We start from the raw sequence: 14,216 nt of genomic DNA, 5'->3' as shown, positions 1-14,216 counted from the left end.
TTGCTGCATGGAAGGGCAAAGGTCTGTATGGTGGTCAACAGAGGAGCACAAACCACAAACCCTTGCGACAGGTACAAATTTCTGATTCAAGGCCAGCTGGGTTACCAAGTTAACCAATGCATCTAGTTTGCCTTCAAGCTTCTTAGTCTCATATGATGCAGCTGAGTTTGTAGCTACCTCATGCACTCCTCTAATGACTATGGCATTATTTCTAGCGCTAAACTGCTGGGAGTTGGAAGCCATCTTCTCAATTAAATTTCTTGCTTCAGCAGGAGTCATGTCTCCAAGGGCTCCACCACTGGCAGCATCTATCATACTTCTCTCCATATTACTGAGTCCTTCATAAAAATATTGGAGAAGAAGCTGCTCCGAAATCTAATGGTCAGGGCAACTGGCACATAGTTTTTTAAATCGCTCCCAGTACTCATACAGGCTTTCTCCACTGAGTTGTCTAATACCTGAGATATCTTTCCTGATGGCTGTGGTCCTGGAAGCAGGGAAAATGTTTTCTAAGAATACTCTCTTAAGGTCATCCCAGCTCGTGATGGACCTTGGAGCAAGGTAATACAGCCAGTCCTTTGCCACTCCCTCTAATGAATGAGGAAAAGCCTTCAGAAATATGTGATTCTCTTGAACATCTGGGGGTTTCATGGTGGAGCAGACAATATGAAATTCCTTCAAATTTTTGTGCGGGTCTTCACCTACAAGGGCATGAAACTTTGGAAGCAAATGAATCAGTCCAGTTTTAAGAACATATGGGACATCCTCATCAGGGTATTGGATGCACAAGCTTTCGTAGGTGAAATCAGGTGCAGCCATTTCCCTTAGAGTCCTCTCACGGGGTGGAGGTTGTGCCATGTTCTCAGAATGTGCAAAATCAGAATGCTCAGAATCAGAATGCTTAAAATTATAATGCTCCAAATCAGGATGTTCAAAATCACCAATAACAGAATGCACAGATTCACCAGTAATGGAATGCTCAGTGTCGCAACCTATCCTTCGGCGAGAGGGCGACGCGTGACTCGCGGGATGCGTGTTCCACGAAAGGAATATGCGCGGAGTCGCCACCAACGTTTATTTGAGGAAAACGTCGGAAAAACCGGAAAAGACGCGATCTACGAACTTTTAAGTGAAAGGTTCGGGAGTTGTATTTACGCACGGGGAAGGTATTAGCACCCCACACGTCCGTCCCAAGGGACGGCAGCCTTTAATCGAATTGTGCAAACGTGACTTTGATTTTTATGTTCCCTTTTTATGTCTTTATATCCTTTATACCCTTTTTATATTTTTTTCTCTTTTGTGGTCGACAAGGGTGTTTCCCTTTGCTCCTACGTATTCCTCAATTGCGATGAGGAAATCAGACCTACGTAGTTCTTTCTTATCAAGTGATTCTTTTTTACTTAAAAGGTGATCATTTTAAGGCGTTGGACCTTGAAAATGATCCATTTTACTTAGTAAGAAATTGAAATGATAAACTTCAAAAACCTATTTTTATGGACGAGCTTGACTAGGCGAGTTGATTTTAGCCTTAATTTCACTTTAGTTATTAGTCAATTCAATTAAGAATGAGAAATCCCAAAGAGAAAACGTCCGATTGATTTTTCGCTTTATTTTACTAAAAGATATTTTTTTGATTATTATATTATTATTTTACCTCTTTTTTTGATTTCCAACGTGGTTACGGCACGACCGAACGGCCGAAATTCATTTTAACCGAAGTTAACAGATAATACAATTCAAACGATCGGTGGAAATTTATTTTATTTTTAGGTTAAGCGAGAAATGACTTAAATAAAATGGCTTAAGCACGTCAAAAGGGGGTATAAAAAGTAAATGAAACGAGAATAAAAATACACAAAACACAATGTGGACCACCACGGGTACATAGAATGAATCGAAAAGCTTGGTTCAAGGTACTTACCCGTTGAAGATCGAAGAACGATGAAGAACGAATGAAGAACGTCGAAGAACGGTCGAAACCTTTGCGAAATTCTTCACGGAAAACGTTACGGAAACGTTTCGGAAGCGCCTCAGCTTAGATTTTCTTCACGGAAACAATTTTTCCAAGCAAATTCGAAAGAGAGAGAAGTGCCTAAGGGGCTGAACCCTTTTCCTTCTCACTTCCTCCCCTATTTATAGCAAAATAGGGGAGATGGTTGCCGCCCAGCTCGCCCAGGCGAGCAGGGTTGCTTCCTCCAGAAGCAACAACCTTCTGGAGGAATCTTCTAGAGGGCCCAAGTGGGCCTGGTTGCTATTTGCACCCCCATTTTTACTAAGTACACCCCCTGCCTTTTTTTGGTGATTCTTTTTTCGTAAAGTTACGGAAACTTACGAATTTCGTAACGATACTTGTTTTCTTTCCGTAATGTTACGGAACCTCGTGGATTACATAATCATCCCTTTTTTGACTTACGGAATGTTATGGAATCTCACTAATTGTGCAACGATGCTTCCATTTGACTTCCGGTGTGTCACAGAACCTTACGGATTGTGCATCAATATTTTCTTCTGTTTTCTGGCACATCCCGGAATTTCACAAATTGCCTAATGATGGGTGCCAAGCACCTTACAAGGACCAAATAAAAGTCGCATGTCATCAAGCAAAGGTCCCCGGACGAAATTAGGGTATGACACTCAGGATGATCAAAAGGTATAAAATGATGCCTAACTAATCTATGAAATGTCCTATCTATCTCAGGGTCAAAGGGTTGTAAGTCAGATGGATTGCCTCTAGTCATACACTACATTCAGCATGCACAACTAGTTGCCTTGTCATGTAAATAAAGGTGCAGGTTTGAACTACAGCTACCCTCAAATGATATCCAAATGACTTGAAATTTTGTGAGAAACCTTATAAAATGATGAGAAGATAGAACAAAAAATTTCAGGCAAAAATTCAAAGTCTAACTATGGAAGCTAAAAATGGTAGGTTAAGAAAAATAAGTGAATAAAACTTGAAAAATAAAAAACTTTTGATAGAATCACTATTTTTGGAAGATGGAGACCTCAGCCGGCCTATGGCCCACTACCTCTGCGTAGGAAATTTTTTTCTACCCCAAATACATATATAATAATTGCGATTCTGATAACCAGAGCAAAAGTTATGGCCGTTTGAAGTTTCGACAAACACAAAATTTGCTACTTTTTTGGAACTTTCAAATCTGACCAAACTAAAGGCTCTAGCTATTTTTCCCACAAAATATAGGTTAAAAGAAGTTACCACAAAAAAATTCAGCCAAAAATAACAACCCTAGCTACTAAAACAAAAAATCTCAAATAATTCAGCATGGGTGGTTGCTAAAATCCGTCTCTAGTTGATTTCTACAACTACTCTGTTTTGCCGCAAGCAAAAGTGGTCGCTAAGTCCGTCGCAAAACACTATTCACAGCAAAACACCCAAGACTGAAACAGGGGAAACACTTAATGGGAAAACTGAAACAGAACACACACTAAACAAAATACCAGGACACTGAACAACACTAACACACATACTAACACAATACTAACAATTAAACATAAAACACGAAAGGATTAAACACACAACACTAGCTAGCTATTATGAACCTTTGGACACTGCTCCCCGGCAATGGCGCCAAATTTGATCGAGGCCGTACCCGAATCAAATAAACATGAAAATGCAATACCTAGGAAGTGATCCTAGGTCGTTTCCCAACGAGCAATGACAAACCAAATGTTCATAATATACTTGCGCAGTAACAGAAACGATTGGGGGGGGTTGTTTGTTTCGTGATTAAAGAGCAGAACAAGTAAACTGGAATATGAGACTACTAATATTAAAAACGGGTTGTTTCCTCTGATTCAGAAGCCATTCTCTTATCCTAGGTTATAGAGAATTCGTCCCTAACAGTCAACCACTTAATCCAACCCTATTTCAATTTACTAAGCGAAAATCAACTTAGTGTTGTCAATACGTGATTAAGCACCACATACACCAGTTACCCCTTCGTCCATTAAGCATGAACGCAAGTTAGGCTCAGAGGCAATTAATCGAACACGAAGCGTGCACTGATTAATGTTCACGAATTTGGGATAACTGGTGAAGGGAAAACTGCCAGGAAACCACATTACAAACGAAACCTCAAAGAGAGTTGGGCTTCGTCCTCAAAAGAAAACAACACCAGAAAAACTAGCCTTCCATAGATTCAAACAGAAAACGCAAATGAAACATGAAGCAGAAACGTAAATTAACAGAAACGTAAATGAACAGAAATGTAAATGAAACAGAAACGTAAATGAAAGTAGAAGAAGAAGCAAGAATGAAATTGTAATTAGAAGCAGAAAACGGAAAATTGCATTAAGAACGAAAACAGTAGCCTTAGAACAAAAGAACGTGAAAACCTAAAACAAAAGCTCTGAATAATAAAATAGCATAACATAATAGCCTTGCACGAATCCCAAGGCTACTATTTAAAAAGAGTCACTCAAAGTCACTGGGCCCTATTACAATACTCTGGCCCAAAACGAAATAAACACTGAACAACATAAAATAAAATTGCGAAATTTCCTAATTAGAAATTAACTAAGGTAAGCGCTGTTTTATTTTCCCTCTTCAAGTCCATAACCAAAATCCGGATTAATCCCAATGTTTCATTAATTCCTGAAATTAGATTAAAAACATCAAATTAGCTAAATGAGCCCAAATAATAAAACTGCCTGATTAATTGACAATTAAGACCAATCAGTAATTAAAATGGTGCAAAAAGGGTTTAGAAAATAGAAGAAAATGATGGCACATCAGTGATAATTGTCACTAGCTTTGGTTTTCCTCATGTCGTCTCGCTAAGAATGAGCATGAAGACCAAGTTTTGAGGTTTTTTATAGGGAAAAAGAGGAATATTCTTGAAGAAAAAAGGAGGGGAGGTCAGAGAGATGTAAAAATGTGGTCCACCTTTGATTTTAGTTTTTTTTATTTCAATTTAAGCAAATAATATATTTATTATTCAAATTCTAAGAACAATAAATAAATTATTAGATCATACTTGAGTTGTCAAAATAAAAAAAAATGTGCATGATTTTAAATGTAATTAATGTTTTTGAATCCATAAGAATCAAACTCAAGTAGTAGTTGGTTTAGAATAACTCATGAATATTGGTCGATCAACTAAGTTGCACCTCCTTAGTTAATATTTCAAATTTTTATATAAAACATTATGCAATTTTCTAATGTATCTCTTGTCTTTCATATTCAATAGATTATGTCTCTTCTATATATTTTTTTATTTTCTCGCTCCACAATAAATGGTTAAGGATTTAAAGAATGATTAATGCTTCATCAATATTGTAAAATGATAATCTAATGATTTTTTTTTTGTTGAAATGTAAAACAAAATGGACCAAGGGGAGTTTCGAGTAAAAGACGGTGCATCTGAAAACATTTATCTTCTTATTTAATATGTCATTAAGAGCATTTATGGAATCACTATATATTAAGAGCATTTAATATTAATTAAGAACATTTATAATAATTTTAAAGCCCAACTCAACTTGGTCAATCGAACAGGTCAGACAAGGAATCAAACATATTGTTGAAGCATAACCCTTTTATGATATTCATGTTTTAATGAAACAAACTTTAAAGAAACAAATTTTAAGTCCTTTAGACTTTTGCTACTAACGTTTGGCTTGAAGTGCTTTCAAAGAAATAAGACTTATCAAGAAGCAAGAAGAAAAGTTGTGAAGCATTAGCCTATGTTAGTTGTTATTCATGAGTTAGTTTGGTATTGAATATTTGCAAAGAAATAGAATTATGCCTCCTATTTATGGTTCTTTTTGTAGGAATTGTACATATTTTATTTATTATGTGATTTTATAGGTTAGGAACTCCAATTTTGTGACCTAATGTTGAATCCAACTCAGTTTCAGGCCAAAGAAGAGAAGATTAAAGCAGCTAATGACTCGCTTAGCGAAGTGTATCCGCTTAACGAGATGCATCCGCTTAGCGAGACATCCTGCCCGCTTAGCGGATGGGAAAACCTAGAAGAGGAGAAGTCAAAGATCTGTGCGCTCAACCAGCCTGCCCAGCGAGGATGTTGTTTCTTCTTGCGCTTAGCGCGTCCACTCTTGCTAAGCGAAAATTCACTAACTCTCGCTTAGCGAGCCATGCTCACTATGTGAGCCTTCGGAAGCTGAAGAGTCCAAGAGCCTTTAAAACAATGAGGTTGGCGGGGTTTTTAAAAAGGGAGACGAGTTTGGAGCAACAGAGAGAGCTTAGTTCAGGAAAAGAGAGAGATTTAGGGTTTAGAGGCTGGAGGAGACATCCTCCACTATCTTCTTCCAATTTGTTTCACCAAAAATAGTTTCTTTTTTAGTTTTGAAGCTTTGTTTGTAATGGAAGGCTAAGCTTCTTTGTTGGGGAGTTCTATTGAACAATCTTGATGTAATATTCTCACTATCTATTTAATGTTATTTTTTTGTGTTCATTGTTTCTATCTATACTTATTTTACATGCTTATGGCTTGATCACCCTTTTGTATGTGTAGTTAGGCTTTTTAGTTTTGGGAAAGACTTTAAAACCTTAGAACTTGATAATGCAAGCTAGAAATCTGTATGTTTAGGAATGAAGTGTGATGATCTAGTCCATTTTATGTTGTAGGCTTAGTGCAACTCTTTTAGAACAAGTTTATTGAGGGATCAAGGATGAAGTCTAAAGAGAGTTAGGCTCATTCATGTGAAGAATCATGGTTTGAGTAGTTTCTCAGCATAAGAACACTAGGATAACGTTAAATAGAGAACCTCGAAGAGAGTTAAGCTTCGTCCTCAGAAGGAAACAACACCAGAAATTTAGCCTTCCATAATTTCAACCAAGAACAAAAAATGCAATGGAAGCTAAAGGCAGAAACGTAAATGAAATTGGAAATGGAAACAAGAATGAAACTAAAGCAGAAACGTAAATGAAACTAAAGGCAAAAGAAGAAATAAAAACGAAATTGCAATTAGAAGCAGAGAATCAAAAAGTGCATTACGTGAACAGTAACAATAAGCTCAAAAAACGTAAAATCCTAAGCCTATGCTCTGAATAATAGTCTAACAGAATAGCCTTGCATGAATCCCAAGGCTGCTTAAAAGAATCACTCAAAGTCACTGGGCCCTATTACATTATTCTGGCCCAAAACGAAATAAACACTGAACAACATAAAATAAAATTGCAATCTCCTTATTAGAAATTAACTAAGGTAAGCGCTGCTTTATTTGCCCTCTTCAAGTCCACAACCAAAATCCAAATTAAGCCCAATGTTTCATTAATTCCTGAAATTAGATTAAAAACATCATATTAGCTGAATGAGCCCAAATAATAAAGCTGCCTAATTAATTTGACAATTAAGACTAATCAGTAATTAAAATGGTGCAAAAAGGGTTTAAGAAATAGAAGAAAATGATGACACATCAAAACCCCCCATACTTAGCCTTTTGCACTCCTAGGAAAAATGAAACAAAGAACAAAATCCAAGGATATCAAAGAGAGACAAACAAGAACATTCACATATTTCTCAATGAACATCAAGGAATGAAAGGAATGGGTAACATCTAACATCTAACATGAAGAGATTCGAAAAGTCAAGACATTAATGAAAATCATCCAAGCAACCCAATCATGGCAAGATAGTTAATCAGCTCAAGAATGAAAAGTGATAAAGCCTAACAAGATATACGTTCTATCTCTCAAGTGTCTAGGCTACTATTTACCCTCAAAGCACCCATGAAAACCAACACCACATAAACTTGGCAAGATTCTAAAATTGACAATCAACCCATAAACACAAGCACATGAGGATCGAAAGATCTTTTAAGGTTGTAATGGGGCCAAGGACAAGGTATGGAAAAATATGGAATTTAAACATAAGTGCATATTAAGAAAAAAATAAGAAGACCTAAAGATAAAATTTAAACATAAAGAGCAGAACCAAGAGTCTTATCATTCTTTTTCCATTTAAGATCTTATTCACTCAACTTTATTGCATTTCTTTTTCTTTTTCGATTTTTTTTACTCTGTAGCATTTAAGAAACAACATCTCATTCAGCATGTCCAACATTTAACCAATATAAAATGTACATCAAGTATGGACCAAAATACATCATGAAGCATAGCCAACAAAACATGTTATCCAATGAAACAAAAACCCCCCCACACTTATTCCCAAAACAATTCCAAAGCTCCAAAATTCCTTAAGGATATGGTGATATCATGGTTTTTCACTTAAGGCTTGTAGTGAGCTTCAAAACAAGGAAAGGGAAACAAGGTTCAAAAGGGTTAACAAAGGAATTAATTCAAGGTAAGTCCATTTGGCTAGAGGCTTATAAGAACAAAATTACCTAAATCATTTCCAAATGTGCATGTGAATTAGGAAGCATCAACAAGAATCAAGCCAAGGCTATTGTGCAAGCAATCAATGGGACAAAACACACCAAATGATTATGATGATGGATGGCTCCAATTCTCACAAAGGTAAACTTATCACTTTCGAATTGAGCTTTCAAAACTATCATGACATGTAGAGGAAAATCAAGGATTTCAAATCACAAAATGTCAAGAGACTTTTATTTTCAAAACAATTACCCATTTCTTGAACATATCCTATAATTCAAAGAAAAACATGCAAAGTTGTACATGCAAACAAAATTGACCTAAAATATTAAACTAGAAACCCAACAAAACTAACAAAATTAACAAATTTAACACAACTAACAAAATTAACAAAACCGACAAAACTAGCAAAACCAAAGAACACTCCCCCCCATACTTAAACAACACATTGTCCTCAATGTAGCACAATTAAAAGATTAATAGCAATTAAAACATCAAATAGAATCGGACAAGTGTAATAAAAGCAAAGAAGGAGATAGGAAAAGAAGAACTCCCTAAGTCATGGTGGAGGAAGAGTAGGGTGGAGAAAGGAAGTCTCTTCCACCACTATGTCCACTAAAGAAGGGTTTGTGAGGAATGGCTTAAGTCGGTGTCTGTTGACCTTGAAGCTCTTGTTTGTGGAGTCACTTTTGATCTCAATTGTACCATAAGGAAAAACATTAGTAACAACAAAAGGACCAATCCACTTAGACCTTAACTTACCACTCATGAGTCCAAGCCTAGAATTATACAATAACACTTTTTGCCCAACCATGAAGTCCTTCTTAATTATCATGCAATCATGGAACTTCTTGGTCTTTTCTTTGTAGAACTTGGCATTCAGTTGCAACTTTTAGGCGGATCTCATCTAACTCACTCAGTTGCAACTTTCTTTCCTCACCAGCTTGATCCATAGAGAAGTTGCAAGTCTTCACTGCCCAATATGCTTTGTGCTCAATCTCCACTGGAAGATGACATGCCTTTCCAAAGACAACCCGATAAGGAGACATTCCTATGGGTGCTTTGTAGGCAGTCCGATGTGCCCAAAGAGCATCATCAAGCCTGGTACTCCAATCTTTCCTGCTTGGCTGCACAATCTTCTCTAAAATTCTCTTGATCTCCCTGTTAGAAATTTTTGTCTGTCCATTGGTTTGGAGGTGGTATGGTGTGGATACTCTGTGTACCACCCCGTACTTTTTAAGCAAGGCATGCATTGATTTGTTGCAAAAATGGGTTCCTTGATCACTAACGATTACTTTAGGTACTCCAAACATGCAAAACAAATTAGCTCTGACAAAATCTGCAACAACCTTAGCATCATTAGTTCTAGTGGGTTTGGCTTCCACCCATTTTGAAACATAATCAACTGCAAGGAGAATGTAAACATAACCAAAAGAGACAGGAAAAGGACCCATGAAATCTATGCCCCAGACATCAAACACCTCACAGAATAGCATCGGTTGCTGAGGCTTTTGTTGTCGCCATGTAAGTGCACTTCTTGCTCTCTGACACTGCTCACAAGTGCTACAAATCTTCCACGCATCTTTAAAGATTGTGGGCCAATAAAAGCCACATTCAAGCACTTTGCGAGCTGTCCTTTGAACACCCAGATGACCTCTCGGTGCGGAAGAATGACAGAACTGCAGGACTGAGTCAGTCTCATGATCTGGAATGCACCATCTAATGATCTGATCACTGCACAATTTCCACAAGTAAGGGTCATCCCAAATAAAATGCTTAGCATCACTTTTAATTTTATCTTTTTGGGCCTTAGATGCTAAGTGAGGAAAAACAGAAGCAACTAAATAATTGACAATGTTAGCAAACCAGGGAGTAGAAAGAGAATAAGAAATACTATACAGTATATACAAATGATCATCCGGGAAATCATCCCGAATGGGGGAATCCGCATCAGACACATGTTCGATCCGACTCAACTGATCAACAACTAAATTTTGTGCTCCGCTCCTATCACGGATCTCCAAGTCAGACTCTTGGAGCCAAAGCATCCATCAGATCAACCTAGGCTTAGAATCAGCCTTATTCAACAAGTACTTTAGAGCTGCATGGTCAGTAAAAACAATAATGCGGGTACCAAGCAAATAAGATCAAAATTTTTCAAGAGCAAAAACTATGGCTAGTAGCTCTTTCTGAGTAGTAGTATAATTCGCCTGGGCAGCATCTAAAGTCCTAGAAGCATAATATATCACCCTAGGCAATTTATCAATTTTCTGAGCAAGGACAACCCCCAATGCATAATTTGATGCATCACACATAAGCTCAAAAGGGGTTTTCCAGTTGGGTGCCTGGTTGATGGGGGTGGTAGTCAGCGCTCTTTTGAGGCAATCAAAAGCCTATTTGCATTTATCATTAAAGTCAAACTCCACCTCCTTTTGCAACAAGTTGGACAGTGGAAGGGCTACTTTGCTAAAATCTCTTATAAAGCGCCTATAGAATCCTGCATGACCAAGAAAAGATCGCACCTCTCGCACACAAGAGGGGTATGACAATTGTGATATAATAGAATTTTTTGCAAGATCAAAAGAGGATCCGTATACAGTGAAATCATCCATAAACACCTCTATGCAATTTTCTAAAAAATCACTGAAAATACTGATCATGCACCACTGGAAGGTACCAAGGGCATTGCACAGGCCGAAAGACATCCTCCTATAGGCAAAAGTGCCGAAAGGGCAGGTGAATGTGGTTTTTTCCTGATCCTCAGGAGCAATAGTGATTTGCATATAACTAGAAAAACCATCAAGGAAACAGTAGTGAGATTTACCTGCCAGGCGTTCAAGCATCTAGTCAATGAATGACAGGGGGAAATTGTCCATTTTGGTAACCTGGTTCAGCCTCCTATAGTTGACGCAGACTCTCCAACTATTCTGCACCTGAGTAGGAATCAACTCCTCCTTCTCATTTTTTATCACAGTGAGGCTGGTTTTCTTCGGGACTACCTGGACGATACTCACCCATTGGCTGTCGGAGATAGGATAAATGATTCCAGCATACAAAAGCTTGGTTATCTCCTTCTTCACTACATCAAGAATCACCGGGTTGAGTCTTCTCTGTGGCTGTCTTACTGGTTTAGCTCCATCCTCTAAATTTATTCGATGCATACATGTGGATGGGCTAATACCAGGAATGTCCGTCAGGGTCCAGTCTATAGCCTTCTTATGCTTCTTGAGAATAGATAACAACTTCTCCTCTTGCTCATCAGCAAGGGAGGCAGATATAAAAACTGGAAAACTTTTGCTATCATCCTAGTAAGCATATTTTAAATTTGATGGCAGAAGCTTCAATTCTGGTAGAAGGAGATGGTTTCTCAGCTTGTACCTCATAAAGAAAGTCAGAGGTATGTGTACTTCCTTAAACATGGTTAGTTCTATCTGACTCTATAAAATTAATCTCAAGAGGTAAAACACCACCAGACATGCAATCAATATCAATTTCAGATTCACTCTCAGCATCAAATTCTGACATATGATCAAGTACAATTTCAGACTCAATGCATGAAGAGTGAGAGGCATGCAGATTAGAATAAAGATCAATCATGTATTTATCAAAGCGATGGTCAATTATTTCAGCACAAAATACAGAAAGATCTTCAGATGGGTGTTTCATAGCATCCAGAATATTAAAATGAACAGTTATATCACCAAACTCCATAGATAGTGTGCCTGCATATACATCTATCTTAGTTCTAGCAATTTTCATAAAGGGTCTGCCTAGAATAATGGGAACTGATCCTTGAGAAAATCCCTCCTCCATATTCAATATATAAAAATCAACAGGGAAAATCAGTTCACTAACTCTAACTAAGACATCCTCTATGAAACCAGTAGGATAGGCAACACTTCTATTAGCTAAATGAATTACCACATCAGTTGACTGCAAGGGACCTAGAGATAGAGAATTAAAAATAGACAGAGGCATAACACTAACATAAGCTCCTAAATCTAGCATGGCATTGTCAAACTTACTATTCCCTATAATACAAGGTATGCTGAATGTACCTGGATCTTTACATTTTTCAGGGATTTGGGGGACAGATTTACCAATCAATGCGAAGACATTTCTGCCCATGCTAATTCGTTCACTTCCTTTAAGCTTCCGCTTATCAGTGCACAACTCCTTCAAGAATTTAGCATATCTTGGAATTTGCTTTATTGCATCCAGCAGAGGTATGTTTACCTCTACTTTTCTAAATGTTTCCAAGATCTCTTTCTCTGCCTCTTCCATTTTTTTGTTGTGAACTGCTCTTTGAGGGAATGGAAGAGAGATATACTGCTTCTGCAAATCAGAATTACCAGTGGAAGATTCACCTGCACATAAATTGTTAGGTAACTTACTCTTTAAATTTTTGTCATCATCTTTTTCTGGAGTAGAGTGAAGTTGGGTAGTTTCATTTATGGATGAGGAAGGTGCTACTGGTAGAGGTCCTTGACACTGCTTTCCCGATCTCAATGAAATGACACTCACATTTTTGGGATTCTGGACAGATTGAGAAGGCAGCTTGTTAGAATTCTGGGACTGTTGTTGATTCAACCGTGTAGCCAATTATCATATCTGGTTAGTTAAGCTCTGAATAGAGGCTCTGGTCTCTTGTTGAAACTGCATGTTTTGCATAGTCATTTGCCTCAAAAGTTCTTCGAGGGAAGGTTGCGGAGGAGCCTCAACTGTTTGTTGTTTCTGGGGCTGTTGCTGTTGTTGGATTGGTGGACGAATGTATGGTCTGCTTGGGCCAACAACATGTTGGAAGGAAGGAGCAGGCTGCTGTTGTTGTTGTTGAGGGCTAGACCATTTGAGATTAGGGTGATTCCTCCATCCGGGATTGTATCTGTTGCTGGAGAGGTCATAATTGTTCTGCTGTGGTTGATTTTGCTGCTGAGGTTAAGGAGGTCTATTGTAAATGTTTGCAGCATAAGCTTCAGGCTGCTCAATTGCTCCAGGTAGCTGCATAGAAGGGCAAAGGTCTGTATGGTGGTCAGCAGAGGAGCAAAAACCACAGACTCTTGCGACAGGTACATATTTATGATTCAAGGCCAGCTGGGTTAGCAAGTTAACCAAGGCATCTAGTTTACCTTCAAGCTTCTTAGTTTCAGATGATGTAGATGAGTTTGTAGCTACCTCATGCACTCCTCTAATGACTATAGCATCATTTCTGGCGCTAAACTGCTTGGAGTTGGAAGCCATCTTCTCAATTAAATTTCTGGCTTCAGCAGGGGTCATGTCTCCAAGGGCTCCACCACTGGCAGCATCTATCATACTTCTCTCCAATGTTACTGAGTCCTTCATAAAAATATTGGAGAAGAAGCTGCTCCGAAATCTGATGGTGAGGGCAATTGGCACATAGTTTTTTAAATCTCTCCCAATATTCATATAGGCTCTCCCCACTGAGTTGTCTAATACCTGAAATATCTTTTCTGATGGTCGTTGTCCTGGAAGCAGGGAAATTTTTTTTTCTAAGAATACTCTCTTGAGGGCATCCCATCTCGTGATGGACCTTGGAGCAAGGTAATATAGCCAGTCCTTTGCCACTCCCTCTAAAGAATGAGGAAAGGCCTTCAGCAATATGTGATCCTCCTGGACATCTGGTGGTTTCATAGTGGAGCAGACAATATGGAATTCTTTCAGGTGTTTGTGTGGGTCTTCACGTGCAAGGCCATGAAACTTTGGAAGCAAATGGATCAGTCCAGTTTTAAGAACATATGGGACATCCTCATCAGGGTATTGGATGCACAAGCTTTCGTAGGTGAAATCAGGTGCAGCCATTTCCCTTAGAGTCCTCTCACGGGGTGGAGGTTGTGCCATGTTCTCAGAATGTTCAAAATTATAATGCTCAAAATCA

At 38.1% G+C, this 14,216-nt stretch overlaps 2 non-coding genes across 2 annotated transcripts; both read left to right on the top strand.

Moving 5' to 3' along the window:
• The first annotated feature begins 373 nt into the window (after positions 1 to 373).
• Positions 374 to 480, top strand: LOC113001708 (small nucleolar RNA R71). Its single transcript, XR_003267196.1, has one exon. It is a non-coding gene; the product is annotated as a small nucleolar RNA R71 (small nucleolar RNA).
• A 13,212-nt stretch (positions 481 to 13,692) lies between these two features.
• On the top strand, positions 13,693 to 13,799 carry LOC113001735 (small nucleolar RNA R71). The gene has a single exon (XR_003267223.1). It is a non-coding gene; the product is annotated as a small nucleolar RNA R71 (small nucleolar RNA).
• The last annotated feature ends 417 nt before the right edge of the window (positions 13,800 to 14,216 follow it).

The sequence above is a fragment of the Glycine max genome, chromosome 5 (genome assembly GCF_000004515.6).
Source record: "Glycine max cultivar Williams 82 chromosome 5, Glycine_max_v4.0, whole genome shotgun sequence".
In the NCBI taxonomy this organism is placed as follows: domain Eukaryota; kingdom Viridiplantae; phylum Streptophyta; class Magnoliopsida; order Fabales; family Fabaceae; genus Glycine; species Glycine max.
The sequence above is the reverse complement of the archived record's forward strand: the minus strand, read 5'-3'. Positions and strand labels throughout refer to the sequence as shown.